The 15,705-nt window shown below is 46.7% G+C and overlaps 1 protein-coding gene across 1 annotated transcript in view; it reads left to right on the top strand.

Annotated features, from left to right (window-relative positions):
* The first annotated feature begins 1,827 nt into the window (after window positions 1-1,827).
* The window catches only part of CNGA3 (cyclic nucleotide gated channel subunit alpha 3), a 319,905-nt gene continuing 306,027 nt past the window's right edge, over window positions 1,828-15,705 (top strand). Inside the window, exon 1 of the mRNA XM_069204272.1 lies at window positions 1,828-2,047. The gene's annotated coding sequence lies outside the window, so the exon portion shown is untranslated. The remainder of the gene's footprint in view (window positions 2,048-15,705) is intronic.

Consider the following 15,705-nt stretch of genomic DNA (forward strand, 5'->3'; position numbering starts at 1 on the left):
TCAGTAAGGTTCTTGGATATTCTGTAGATATCTTCCCCCTAGGTGTAAAATCATAGCTCTCTTTTGTGCATTTTCGACTTTGGTGGCTTCAAAAACTACTAGTACTTTCTTGATCCAGTTCTTCCATCATGGGGCTTGTGCGGACGGGGACCCTTCAACGACAAAAGGCTCGACTGGCGGTATGGCAGACATGGTGAGTCAGAGCAAGTAGTATATGACGTGGCCCCCTCTTGTTTGCAGTGTGCGAGGTGGAGAGACTCTTGCTTAAACCCTGCAGTACGTATGCCTATCGCAGATGCAAATGAAAACCCTGTGCTCTGTTGTGCCACACTCTCTAGATGAAGTCTGTGAGGTGTGCTCTATGACCCACATGCTATCTGTAGCTCTGATAGAATCTGCAACCAGTATATTTTATTCATGTATTCTTTATTTTATTTGCCAGATTGACATTCAGTATTGCATTCTCTGTATTGCATACACTAGTTTTTCATAACAGTACCTTTACTGTCTGGACAATGGTAAGGCAGATCGGTGAATCTGCTGCTGCCAGAAACACTCCCCAACCAGCGCAGGCCTGCCTTGCCGATGGGCAGCGTGCAGCAGAGCATCTCCATTTTGGAAGCAGGCCAGCGGGATGGAGGCGGGGCCTTGGAGGCGAGCGAGCGTGCATAAGCACGTGCTGGTGGAACTCGCTCCGGACTGCTGGGCTGGCACGGAGGACTGAGGCTGGCTGCCCAGTGTTTCCATGGTCTCCGACCACGGGAGAGGCGCTGGCGTGGAAACGCATGTGGCACGATCACCGCGGGTGAACCGCAGCCACCACGGTGTGTAGACAGCAAGTAAGGGTGCGACCCCCTCGTCACCAAAATGTAATGTCGGCGCTCCACAATGGCTTGCGTGGCTGCTAGCACATTGAAATGAGACTTGGACACCTGGTGAGATTTATGCGGTGCCAGCGGCGGCTTCACACAGCACCGTCTACACTGTACTGCCCCGCCTTCTGGCTCCCAGTTTATTTTAGCAACTTGCACACGGGACCGTGAGGTCAACAACACTTAACACATGTACAGAGGGAAGTCAGGGCAGCACCCCTCCATTCATACTTACAGCAGTAATGGTAGAGCCCCGCGACCAGTTAGATCACTGGCGCAACACTACACTCTCTTTCACGCTGGGAGGTGCAAAGCTCACCATGAGTTTGGCCTGAGAGGCCATTTGGCTTGATTCTGTGGCTCTACCACGTCTAACACGTCTAATTAAGAACAACCCACCATATGTCTGTCAGGGGTGTTTCTGGATAGGGCAAGTCATTAACGTCATCAGTATATTGGTGGATTAAACATCAGTTTCTGCCTGGAGATAGTATTAGTAGTTGTATTGCTTAGGATAAATAATTATCCAGCTGGTGAATGAGTTTAGTTATTCTTTGTCGAGTAAGACACTTCAAGAACTTGGTGAATACTGGATTCTCTTTCAGTCTCGTGTTCTGCTCCTTCCCTGTCTCTAGCTCTCTAACATCGTCCTCACACCGGTGTCTCGCCAGCCTCAGGCCACCTCAGGCACCTGTCGCCGCAGCCTGCTCAGTGCGCGCTCTCGCGCACAGATGACAGGGAAGAAGTATAAACTTTTCTCCAACCAGAGCCGTGGTGGAGACGTCGGGGAGGCAGAAGAGACGCTGCCTCACCACTGGCTCCCTTCCCTGTCCCAGCTGTCTCCTGCCCAGCCCGGATTCTGGCAGCATGTGTCGTTTCGCCTCCCGCCCTCCACTCCGTTATAATTGGTTTTGACACCGCGTCCGTCGCGCGCGGCTTATTCGGCGTGTGGGTATGGTCGCGCGCCCGATGTCTACAGAGCCCCTGACACTGCTGTCCTTTGCTTGCTTTCTCTTGTTGCCGTGGGACTCCGTAGGGGAATGACACATGAAGTATTCAGCGTTTACATTCTACGTTTCAGCATCTGATTTCAGAATTACTTTATTCCCACCACTGGCATTGACAACTTCATGGTGAATCCGGAGCGTCCGCCAGGAGACCGAGGTCTGCCCATGGTAAGTCCACCCCCGTGTCCTGCAGGTAACGAAGTTACTTGTGTCTTACGTCTCCGCAAAAAGCGCTCTCCTCGCCAAGATCTGTGTGCATCCTACATCTGGTACAGGTTCGAATAATGACCCAAACTTTCATCTTTCCGCCGGTGGCAGTGCGAAATGTACGTAGTAGCGCGTTTAACAAGTTATTTTATTCACGTCCATTAATCTGTAGAGCGCTAAAAAATGTTACATTTATAGGAGCTATGTGTGCCTGCTCCCCTTCCCTCCACACACACTCTCTCTCTTTTTCTTAGTTTGATGAATTAAACCACTGAGCTGCATCGCACTGTGTTCGGTTGCATGATTTGTAAGAGTAGGATACACAGACAGGAACATTGGATTTCTTCTGGCCCTGCTGGTTTGTATGGTGGTCTATTCTAGGCGTGTAATTGTTAAGAGAGATGCAGACTGATTTGTGCGGGAGTGTGAGAGGGTCCTAGTGTGAGATATCTGCGTTTTTCTGTAAGTAAGCTTTGTGCAGGCGCTGCTTGGTGTTTTGATCCTGAGTGAGCCGTGCGACAGAAGGGCAGGCTGCTGCTGTCTTCTTTGCTTCAAAATAGATTTCCTACAGGGCTTTTAAGTTAATCTCAAATTCTGTCTCAAGGCACGTGGGCTCCCCCTGATCCCTGCACAGACCAGCTCCTCGCCTGATTTCAGCTCATGCATTGTTTTGGGTAGGGTGATATTAGGCTGCGTGTCCTGCTCAGGAGTCAAACACGTGACCTTTCTGTAGTCTGCTGTATCTATATATGAGCCCTGCATGACACTAGAGCCACAACAGTGTTTTATACCACTAACAAGACGCACTTGCATTCAAGTTTTATAGAGATGCAGGGTTGTAAAGGAATCCATGGAGTAGTGACTAAATCTAACAACAGAGTGCCCTGAAGATTGCAAATAGCTTTTGTTGAGTTTGAGTTTTTTTCACTGCTGACAGTGAATGGACAAGGTAGCAAAGGTCAAGATGCCAAGCATTGTGAAGCAGGTTGTTATAACTGTTCTCCTCGTTTCATATATTCATTGGGTGCTACATGAATCGTTTTTATGAAACTGTCAGTCAGTGAGGATTGTACTGGGCCTCATTTACAAGGCCCTAGCGCCACCAGAGCATCACTTTTGGTGACACTCTGGTGGCGCTGTGCCATTTTCCATATTTACAAGGCAGCGTTAAGCCACTTTGCATGGCTTACCGCCGCCTAGTAAATATGGGCCCCTCCGATGCAGTTTTCTGTACGCCTGCACAAAGCTTACTTTCCGATGCAATGGGTGTTGCGGTGGGTGTTATGCTGTGGCCCATAAGGTGACCACCCGTCCATAAATTTCACGGACTGCCAGTAATTTAGCCCTTCCGTCCATTGTCCGTGATGAAAGCTTTAACGGACGGCATCTGTCCATAATTTTAGCCTTTCAAAAAAAGGACAATATATGGCAGAGCAAAATTACGGGCAGATCAGTTTCCCCAGCTGGACTGAAAGGCAGGGAGTCTCGTGTTCTCAGAGGGAGGGAAGGGCAGACAGATAAGAAACAGACCTTCTTGCCAAGGTGTCTCCTTCCCTAAGGAAATGCAAATGTGGGCAACTGGTAAATCTGCAAATGCAAAGGGGCTTGGAAACCTGCATTGACTTTAACCAAAGGAGTCACTTGAAGCTTTCTGATGACAAAGATAATTTCTTTTAGAGAGGTACTGTAATGGTGTACCAAGGTGAGCTGTGAAGTCTATGGTTTTAATGGGGTGTTATAAAAAATGTTAATAGTAAGTATAAACTGTATATTATTCAAATCTGTATTTGAGAAGCATTTTGTTTATTTAATGTATTTGCGCGTTTTGTAGCAGTCTAAATTATGATGTAATTGTATTTATACAGCGCTTACTACCCCCCTGACGAGGTGTCGAATGCACGTTTAAAATAAGCACTTACACATTCACAGTTCTTTCAGGGAGGGACCTCGGTACCTCATAGTACTAACTAACGTCCCGTCTACGGAAGAGTTATTGGCTTTGCCAATGTGTTTTAGCCATGTTATATACCAGAGTGGCTACTGTTCAGCATGACTAAAAGTTAGTGGCATAGTGGTGCAGAGTGGAGAAGAGTGGCATGGGGCAGTGACGTAGGGCCCAGTGGTGCAGAGTACTGAGCAGTGGGGTACAGTGTAGTTGTTTAGAGTGCATTGGCGTACAGTGCAGTGGTTTAGAATGCAGTGGCATGGAGTGGCGTGGGACAGAGTAGAGTGGCATAGAGTGCAAAGGAGTAGAGTGGCATACAACAGAATGGCAGAGAGTGCAGTAGTGTGGAGTGGTGCAGTGGCATAGAGTGCATAGTAGACTCTCATGGCAGAGTGCAGAGGTGTAGTGTAGAGTGGTGCAGTGCAGAGTAGGAAATAGTGCTGTAGAGAGCAGTCGCGTAGAGTGGAGTGATCAGAGTAGAGTAGAGTGGCATAGAGTGCAGTGGCGAATAATGCAATAGTACAGAGTAGATTGTTGTACAGTACAGAGGCGGAGAGTGCAATGTTGCAGAGTAGAGTGTCAGTGCAGTGATGAAGAGTGGCACAGAGAGCAGTGGCGTAGAGTTCAGTAGTGCAGAGTAGAGGGCAGTGGCGTACAGTGCAGATGTTTAGAGTGCACTGGCGCAGAGTGCAGTGGCATAGAGTGGCATGGGATAGAGTAGCATAGAGTGCAGTGGAGTAGAGTGCCATTCAATAGAGTGGCAGAGAGTTCAGTAATACAGAGTGGTGCAGTGTCATAGAATGCAGAGTAGACTCATGTGGCGTAGAGTGGAGTATTGTAGAGTGGTGCAGAGTAGAGTATAGTGCCTAGAATGCAGTGGCATAGAATGCAGAGCAGAGTGGTGTACAGTTCAGTATTGCAGAGTAGCTTGTCAGTGCAGTGGTGTAGAGTGGTACAGAGAACGGTGGCATAGAGTACAGTGGTGCAGAGTAAAGGGCAGTGGCATACAGTGCAGTTGTTTCGAGTGCACTGGTGTAGAGTGCAGTGGCAAAGAGTGGCATGGGGCAGAGTAGCGTGCCATAGAGTGCGGTGAAATAGAGTGTATTGGTGCAGAATGTAGTAGTACAGAGTAGAGTAGTGTAGAGTATAGTGGCAGTCAGTGCAGTGTTGCAGAGTAGAGTGTCAGCGTGCAGTGGCCTAGAGTGCATTGAACTAGAGCGCAGTGGTCAGAGTGGCGTAGAGTGCAGTGGCGTAGAATAGATTGGTTCAGAGTAGAGTGCAATTGCATAGAGTGGAGAGGTGTAGGGTGGAGTGCAGTGGCATAGAATGCAGTGGCGTAAAGTAGATTGTTTCACAGTAGAGTGAAGTGGCTTAAAGTGGAGAGGTGCAGGGTAGAGTGGAGTTGCATACAGTGGCATATAGTTTGATGGCATAGAGTAAAGTGGTGTAGAGTGCAGAGGTGCAGAGTAGATTAGAGTGACACACAGTGTATTGATGTAGAGTGCAGGGGCATAGAGCTGAGTGTTACAGAGTAAAGTGTACAAGCATAGAGTGTATTAGCTTAGAGTACAGTGCAGTGCAGTGTTGCAGAGTGGCACATAGTGGAGTTGTGCGGAATTGATTGGTGTTGCCAATACTGGAGTGGTATAGCGTGTATTTGAGGAGAGCGCAGTGGTGTAGAGGGGCGTAAAGTGCATTGGCAAAGAGTAGAGTGATACAGCATAGAGTAGAGAGGCATAGTGTGAAGTAGCATAGAGTGCAGTGGCATAATGTGGAGTGGTTGAGAATGGAGGAGAGTGCAGTGCAGTGGCATGGAGTGGTGTAAAGTGGAGTGATACAGAGTAGGGTGCAGTGGTGTAGAGTGGCGCAGAGCAGAGTGGAGTATGCATGGTGTGGTAACACACTGCCATTACAGACAACACAGTTTTGATTGAAATGACCTTTACATTTGCATAGATATACAGTTTTTCAAATCAAACTATACTGTGCACAGACGATGATGTGTGGAAATTACATCACCTAATGCAATGATTTGTTTTAATCATATAAAGGTATTTGTTTCCAGTACAGTTCAGAATTAACACAAATGTGCTTAATTTTTACTCCTAATTCTGATATATTCTGAAGTTTATTTAAATGTTGTTATGTGATAGAAAAAACACTTTCCTAACCCAGTATCCAGCAAGATTGTCGCATAAATCCTCTCACTTTGATATCAGAGAAAGAAAAGTAAACACTAAGGGCCAGATGTAGCAAAGGTTTTTACCCATCCTGTGTCTATGGGAAAAAGTGTTTGTACATATGGCCCTAAGTTCCCACTGAAGACAGAGCCTGACATTTGACTTTGTTCTTTGAATGCACAGCAAATGTGATAAGAACAAGATTTACAGGCCTGTTTACAGAAAGGGAGCACTCAAAAGGATACTATAAATAAGGTTTTGGCAAGGAAAGGGACAAACTCAAGCTGCATAGCCTAAAACAAATAAAGCCAGCAAATTGAAAGCAACAAAATGTGAGTTACAAACCACACGGCCAATGGCAAGCAACCTGTGGAATGAATTCACAAGGAAGCACTATGAATGTACTTAAAGTGATAGCCATGGGATACTTTCTGGGAAAGTCCAATATTTTAGTCCAGTCCCTATCTTGCAGAGGTTTGGCCGCATCAATCACCCAGGTAGTATGACGAGAAGACCTGGAGTGGTTTCCATGTTGCAGGAAAGGTCTGTACACCCATTCTATCAGTTTGTCACCAGTTCCTATGGTGTAGAGCTTCTGGCACACCTCTTGTAGGGTTAGTGCTAGGTGGCCGTAATAAAATAGGGCATTTAATGATTATTTAAGGTGGTTGTAAATAAGGAGTTGACCGGGGTAAAGATGGTAGCCTGCCACCAGGGTTTGGAAATTTAGTAGCTCGCTGTCCAGAAACAAATTCCCCAATTTTAGGATACCCGAAACATGCCATTGATGCAGTTGCTCTTAGCACAGCCGTCCTGTGCGTGTGGGAAGGCTTAGTAAAGTGCAGGAGCATAGGGTTTCTTCGTGTCAGTGAGTTTACAGGTTCTAGCAAGGCAAGAGAAAGCTGTGCATGATAACCCCAGATGGTGATCCGTAGAATGGTCAGTAGGGAACAATGAGCAGTGCAGTAGGCCTTCCTTAAAAGTCTTTACTGGTAAACCCCATCTCAAGCAGGGAGGTGGGTAAAAAGCCAGCGAGCCACCAATTGGACCTGTGCAGCTGAATAATGGCATTCTAAGTCCAGACGACCTAATCCACCCGAAGTCACAGGTAGCTTTAGAGTGGAAAGAGCTACCTGACGGCACCGCAGGGACCAAATCAGATGTGTGGCGTGTCTAAAGAAGGACGAGCAGGGGAAGGTTTGCAAAATAATACTATCATTCACTAGTGCCATGTGGCCCACTACAGAAAGCAGAAGAGAAGACCAAAAAGCAAACTGGGCTTGGAGGGACCGTGACGCTCTGCCAAGATTTCCATCCTGCAAATCAATGGGAGAATGGTAGGTATTAATCACTAGGTATCAAAAGGTAACTGGTTCCCAGTTCAATCTGAGATCTAATTGTATATAAAGGGGAAAGCAGTGCCATATGTTAAAGAAACACTAATTACATTTTAAAATGTTCACATTTTGTTTGTGCAATTTACATCCCAATTATTTTGAAGATTGTATGTGTACTTGACACTTACGGATAACCCAGATCACTAGTTTGGCTTATGCTCAATTTCAAAACCATTTAAAGACATAGACAAAGCAGACAATTGCCTTGCACAACCTTGCAAGGGGTCTGGCCTCTGCTCAACCTTTACAAGATCGAACAGCGGACCATTGCACCAGAAGAGTTTGCAAAGCGGGATTGGTATTGCTTGCTCAACCACTTGACAGTGCCTCTTCTGTTTCTCTCTTGTGTGCAGTGATAACTCCCCAGGTACCCACTACCTTCCGACAGTCTTGCTGGACCCATCTTGTCTGATTTTAGGAATTGTCCAACCTGGTTCTTCTCTTCCTTATTTATCCAGTTCTTAGCAATGACCCTTTAAATCACTTGCCGTGAATCTCCCATTTGATCTCGATTTCATCCTCCTCTTTTATTATCTTTGATGGTAGTCCGGGCTTCCATTTCTGAGATAAATATAGAGTCCCACACATACACTCTGGTGCTGTGAGACTACAGACAAGTTGGGGGTACCTCACATCTAGACATTAGGTGTGAGACTGTCACCCACACCATCTGCCCTGCCTCTTTAAAAAAAAATTAGGTTGAAAGTCTATGGGCCGTTGGGGTAAGCCAGATGTTTTTGTTCAATTTGTTTAAACTAGCATAAGGTTAATTACCTTAATGTTTCCCAAACTGTTTGCCAGGGGTTTTAAAATGTTCAGAAACATAATCAAAATGTTGCTGTTACTTTCTCTTCAAGAAAGATTGGGTAGATTTGGGTATGGGTGATGGCCTTGCCTCAGTGCTAAAGGGCATTTATTTACTACTGAACAAGGACGGAATGTGACACCTGAATGTAGCATACCAAGAGGCAATCACAAAAAGGCAACAGCGAATATATAGTGCTATGTTAAAAAGGAGTAAATAAATGCACTGACAACATAGTGAAGCATGGCCTCTTTTTGCATGTGTCTGTAACACTGATGTTTGTTCTTGAATTTTTGTCCTGAATTTTGACCCTTTGTCCCGAATTTTTTACAGTCCTGTCCAGAATTTGCCTCAATGCCAGGTGGTCACCCTAGTGGCCCAATGAGGTCAAAATCACTGCACCAAATTTACAAAGTGGTGCAATGCATACATTGCGCCACTTTGTAACCCTTTGCTCTGTGCCAGGCATAATGTATGCAAAGTGGGCGTACCCCCATTTGGGGGGGGGGGGGGGAAATGGCACAAAGAAATCTGAAAGATTTAATTGCGTCATTTTTTACGGTACTTTCATCGCTTGCTGAGAGCAGGAGTTAAAAGGAAGCGCACCATTGTTTACAATGAGCCTCAATGGGCTTTTCAGGATTATTGTCAAAATGTTTGACTCTAATCCTGCAAAGCTTCGAACTAGCGTAAAAAATGATGACGCTAGTTCCCCTAACTACTGCAATTGTGAGCTGTATCACACATGGTGGCATTAGGGGGGGTGCTAAAGGGCGCAAGAAAAGTGGTGCTGCACTGGGTGCAGTGCCACTTTTCTTAAATCTGTCCCTTTGTATTTTGTTGCTTCCCAAGATTTACAAAGATCTGTAAACCGGAGGCAGCGCCAAAAACTAACGCCACACCAGGTGTGGCATTAGCATTGTTCTACAAGGAGAAATACTTTTGTTTCTCCTCGTTTTTGCTTTTCCTATGTGTGCTGCATTCTGCAGCACACATAAGAAGAGCAAAAGGCCATTAATGATTGCTTATGGTGTCCCTTCTTGCACATAAACAATCATTAAATAATGACGATTTGCTGCTCCAATGTGTTCTGTATTGTGCAACATACATAGGACTAGCAAATTGCCATTATTGATTGTTTATGTGCAGGAAGGGACACCTTCCTACACATAAACAATCATTCCCTGCAACGCAGGCACCTTTGCACTATGGTGCAAGAGTGCTTGCGTTGTTGTTAGGCAGCTAATTTTAGCGCCAGTGGTAGGGAAAACACAGGGGGGTGCTGTATTGATTTAAATATGGCGCATCCCTGCATTTCTGAAGTGATACAATGTGGCGCTGCCAGTTTTGGCACTGCGCCACCTTTAAGTAAATGAGGTCCATAGACTCACCTGTCAATTTTGTTTTTTGATTTTGTCCTTGACATGCTTTTCCACCGCTATTGTGGGGTCCATATTTACGGGTTATTCAGTCAGTGAGCACCTCAGTGTAAGAAATGCATACATGTATTATTCACTTTGCTGGCGATTATACATTATATAGAACGGGCCTGAAAACCAAAATCAACTCTAGCATAAAGGTTCATACGAGCTCTATTCTGCAGGTGGGCACAACCTGAATTTTGCCATGAGTGCGTTCAAGGCAGCTCGTTTAGCTCTGAAATCAGTTCTCACAATTGCAGCGAACCGCCAAAACGCTAGAATGCCTGTTTGGCCTCACCTTCATAGGTTTATGTTTTTTTCAGTCATACCTTAGATCAACAAACACTGACAAAGCTAAACGATCTTGCCTTTGGGACCTACTGGCTTTGCCATTGTTCTTTGCTGAAGCTGTACAGCATCGGCAAAAGGCCTTTTGCCAGTTCTATGTAGCATCGGCAAAAAATAATGTAATAATAACTTGATGACATGCAGCACACATATGCATCATGGCGCAATGGAGCCTAGGGAGATGAGTGCATGTAGCCTAGCTGCAAATGGCATCTACCAGGGCCTGAAAAAAATCAAAAACATTTTGTTAAAAAAAGGTGAGATGAGAGGTGGGTGGGGCTTTAAGAGGGTTGGGTCCCTCAGGGTCTCAGACTCTGTAGTAATTAAAATGGACACTGGAACAGGTCTCGTTGGGGCTCGGTGTTCATGTGGTTAACTTTACAGACAACAGGACTGATTGATTTCTGAAAAACGAATGTAAACAACGTTAAAATAGCGCATGCAGTTTCTGTTTGTATTCCACGTGGTTTACTTTATCTTGCATTGCCTGAGAGTCTTTGCTTTTTCAAGGCTGTTGTGTTATTTTGTTTTTGGACAGCATATTACTTTTGTCTAGTGGATAGTTTGAACTGAGTCACCACCAGGTGTTTATTACAAGCTACAATTGAGAACTATGGAGTTGAGGCTGGAGGCAGAGCGATATTCTCCCAGTGCCTGTCAGTGCATCATAAATATATTTAGAATATTTGTACATCCTATCTTTGGCCTCTCTGCAAAGTGCATAGAGCTATTTTTTTGCAGTTGCGAGTCTATGCAGATATGTGTTTAGGACAGTGCTCAAAGTGGGCGCGATCAGAGGGTCATAAGGTGCCCATACTTTTTAAATTAATGAAAGGCCGTTCCTCTGCTTTTTATTTAAAAAACAACTGACCCGGGATGATAAATTCAGTTTAGGTTTCATCGGGACACCCATACATTGACACTCATGTCTAGTGTAAAAGGTAATTTATTTAGGACAGGATTTAACATAAACATCAACAACTTTGAACTGTATGAAATCCCTCTTGCCCAACTTTAACTTAAAAGCTTTCTTATGCCCTTCCTTCTCTTTCAATAGCTCTCTTCAAATCCCCTCCCCTAGACACTCCCCTATTCCTTTCATGACCTCCTTGTTTGTAAACAATCCACGCCCCCATTCTGATCCTTCACCTCATTTTTCCCATTGGAAGGGGCGGACAAGCCCGCATCTGGCTCTCCCCCCTCCCCCATTTCCTGCCAACCCTTGTGAACCACACCTGTCCTAACTGACCTCCAACCCTTTCCCTGACCTGCTTAATCACGCCCTTCCCCTAACAAACCCTTTCCCTACTGCCTTCCTTCTCTGCAGGGCGGGTGGGTGGTCAAACGCCTTCCTCCCTCTATGGTCGGCCCGGAAAGAGGCCGACCCCACCCTTCCACCCCCTTTTAACCTAAACCCACCCCCACTTACCTGTCCACCAATCCTGGCGCACCCGCGCCACTTCCTGCTGTCCCGAACAGACCCGCGGAGAGACTAGAGCGAGTCTCTCTCTCCGCGGGCCCCCTCATCGGGACACACATACATTGACACTCATGTCTAGTGTAAAAGGTCATTTATTTAGGACAGGATTTAACATAAACATCAACAACTTTGAACTGTATGAAATCCCTCTTGCCCAACTTTAACTTAAAAGCTTCCTTATGCCCTTCCTTCTCTTCCAATAGCGCTCTCTTCAAATCCCCTCCCCTAGACACTCCCCTATTCCTTTCATGCCCTCCTTGTTTGTAAACAATCCACCCCCCCATTCTGATCCTTCACCTAATTTTTCCCCTTGGAAGGGGGAGACAAGCCCGGATCTGGCTCTCTCCCCTCCCCCATTTCCTGGCACCCAGAAAAACCCATGTGGCGTTTTGCTGCCCCACCCGGCAAACCCCGTTTGCCGCACTGATTTTCCTTATTATTCTCTGATCCACAGATTCTCCCCCCATAAGTTCTCTAGCATCAACCTCAAACCCATCAAATAATACGCATTTCCCAATTGCGATAAGTGCACTCCATCATCCCTGAACAATGTCCCCTCTTGTTCGGTAATATCCTCGTGCCTCAGCACCTTAATTCCTTGGGCCCAGCAAAATATCCTCATTGCCCTGTTCAACTTTTTCCGAGCCCATTCAATGGCTCCGTGATTGATTGCCCCTCTCCATACCCGTCTGGGTACAAACTCTGTCCATACCAGACATGTCCCGCACAGGTTCCGCTTCAATAGTTCCAAGTCCTTCTGCATAAATTGTATCAATTGCCTCACCAAATCATTTTCCCCCAAATGTATCAGCAACAAATCCGGGCATCCCCACTGCGGCAAGTTCCCTCTGATAAATGGGAGTAAACTCCCCCACCTCATTCCGCTCTTTCCCCACCAACGCACTTCGTGGTGTCTGCTGGGCAGTCCCATTGATCTGCCGTAGATTTGTTTTTCAGCGAATTTTGCCACCCAATGGACGAATGAATGACCGACCAGCCAAGTCACTGTCTTATTGTTCCGCGGTCCGGCCACGCATCCTGCAAAGAAAGAACACTATAACAACTGTGATGCACATCTAACCCCCCCCCCCCCCAACCTGGGTTTCGTTAGGGCCTAACATAACGCTTGCAGCATCTGGATTTCCATCTACCTATGGCTTTAATCTTAGCCCAGTCCCAACCTAAATGAGCTGCTGCTGTTGCTGCCCCGATCCTAAAGGAATGCGTTACAAAATCCCCTGCTTGCCGACCAGTCCAGCCCAAATCCATCCTCAAAACCTGCAACAGCTGATAGCTAGTAAGTTTCTTGCCTGAAGCATGCACAAACACCCCTGTTTCCCTAGCCCCTCCCCACTTCTGTTTGAAAATCATCCACTCTTTCACTGGGCATGCTAGTTCGTCACCTCCTTCCTCCAACCATACCCACTTTCCTTTTCCTAACTGGTCCGTCTTGGACTTCCTGAGCCATATACCCAACCTCCCTTGATGCATGCAGACCTCTTTCTCCTTCACACCACACTCCCTGCCTATGCCCAACAATTCGGATACCCTAAATGCCCCGAAAAACATCCAGACTATGCACAACCTGAACAGTCCTACTTCGTGCTCATCCGCGCAACATACCGGCAAAACATGCAACAGTCCTTTCAGTATCCCAAAAGTAATGGGCTCTCTTGCCTTACTTCCCGCCCCGGCCCTAACCCTGCCCCATCCTTTCAACATTTTTCCTAATAAATCATTACGCGCCGGATCTGTACCAAAGAAAAGCTTCCCATAAAATGAGACACCTGCCAACTTCCCACCTATCATGGCCGGGGATAGCCCCTCCTTAATCAAAAACAGCACGAAACGTAAGGCTCGTGCCTCCAAAAGCTCAGACCCCTGAGCCCAGAAATTGCCCTTAAACTCTTCAAAAGATTGAAAATCCAACCATGCGAGCCTGTAACTTCGCCGCGTAGAAACCGCTAAAGACATCTCCACCAGCCCCGAGATCATCATGCCCCCCACTCCCAAATGTCTGCCGGGACCGCAGTCTTGGTCTGCTCCGCTACTGGCGCCAGCTCGCGAAAACGCCGCCACTGTGAACGAGATAGGGAGTCTGCAATCTCGTTGTACACCCCTGGTATTTGTGCAGCTTTAAAGATAACATTGAGAGATAAACATTGCAGCATAAATTGACGTAACAAACACAAAACTCTTAGGTCTCTTGCTCTCTGTCTGTTTACCAATTCTACTACCGTCATATTGTCCACCTGGAAAACCACCGTCCTGTTGGCCAGTTCCTGTCCCCAGACTGCCAGTGCCACTAACAATGGAAAGAACTCTAGGAACGCAATGCTCCTCCCTTGCTGCAACCACTGCCGGGGCCATGTCTCTGCGCACCACCTCCCGTCCCAGTAAATACCAAAACCAGACGCGCCTGCCGCATCTGAAAATATTTGAACTTGCCATACTGTATCCACATCTCCAAAAGACATTGGCACCCCATTGAACTTCTTTAGGAACACCTCCCATACCCTGATATCCTCCCTCAGGGCCACAGAAACTCTTATCCTATGGTGAGGTAATACCGCCCCTGACATGGACAGTCCGAGTCGTCTACAAAAAGTACGTCCTCCCCTCACTACTCTACACGCAAAGCATATATAGCCTAGTAATTTTTGTGCAGTCCGTAACTCCATTTTGTGCAGAGTCCGCACAGATGCTAGGCATTCCAGTATTTCCGTCACTTTTGACGCTGGCAATCTTGCCACCATTAGCTCCGCGTCTAGCTCAATGCCCAAAAAGGTCATGATTGACAGCGGGCCCTCTGTCTTTTCCGGTGCCAATGGCACTCCTGTCTGCAGCATTAGTTTCTGAAAGGCTGCCAAGGCCTGCCCACATGCCCCAGATGCGGCTTCCCCTACAAACAAAAAATCATCCAGATAGTGTGTCACTGCCCTGTGGCTACTTGTTTTCACAAAAACCCACTGCAAAAAGGTACTGAACGTTTCGAATAGCGCGCATTATATCCATAGGTAGAACCCTGTCCACATATATGGCTCCATCTAACTGCATGCCTAAAAGGTCAAAATCTGCTGGATGAATTGGTAACAGACGAAAGGCCGACTGTATGTCACATTTTGCCATTTCCGCTTTTAACCTGCATCTCAATACTAATTTCACTGCATCATCCACTGACGCGTAAATTACCTTGGTATCCTCTTGCGCGATAAAATCATTTACCGACGCACCCTCCGGCCATGACAGATGGTGTATAAGACGGAACTCGCCTGGCGCTTTTTTGGGTACTACCCCTAAGGGGGATATCATCAAGTGATCCGTTGGCCAGTCAAAGAATGGACCTGCTATTCTCCCAAGTGCTACCTCCTTCTCTATTTTGTCACGTATTACCTGCTGTTCTTTTGCAGACCGTAAATTGTCTGCCCACCGCCTCTGCCGGGGACCTTGGTACCCTACCTTAAAACACTCTCGAAAACCCCATTCCAATTGTCTGGCCCTAATCTTGTCGGGGTACCTGCGCAGCCATGGCAACAAAACTTCTAATCTAACTGGTGTAGGACCCTTTTGGCGAAGGAGCTCCTTGTGAGCCTCTTCCTCTTGCCACTCTCCATTGCTCTGCTGGGCTATTGAGAGAGAAACATTGTATGACTGGATGACGGCCCCCGCACTTGGAGCAATCGTGTTTGAACCTACACTGAGCCCGTGAACAGAAACCCTTGTTGAAGTTCCAACAAGCCCCTGTGTTAGCCACCTGTGTTTTTGTAGTATTTCCCGCCCCTCCCGAGGCGGGGCGTGCCTGAAAGGGCTTATATGTTACTGGCAATCCGCTCGCCATATGGGTGGATGCCGATGCCTGTGCTGATGGCATCCATTGCATCCATAACTTAGGATCTACGTCCCGCATGGTTTTTCAGGGTTGATGCTCACCCGGGCCCTAAACTCCTCGTCATAGCTTAGCCATGCGAAACCACCAAAATGCATCTGAGCCTTTCTAATAATATCCATGTACTTGAAAAGCGCAATGGCCCTGTCCGGGTATT

Source organism: Pleurodeles waltl, chromosome 8 (genome assembly GCF_031143425.1).
Source record: "Pleurodeles waltl isolate 20211129_DDA chromosome 8, aPleWal1.hap1.20221129, whole genome shotgun sequence".
NCBI lineage: Eukaryota > Metazoa > Chordata > Amphibia > Caudata > Salamandridae > Pleurodeles > Pleurodeles waltl.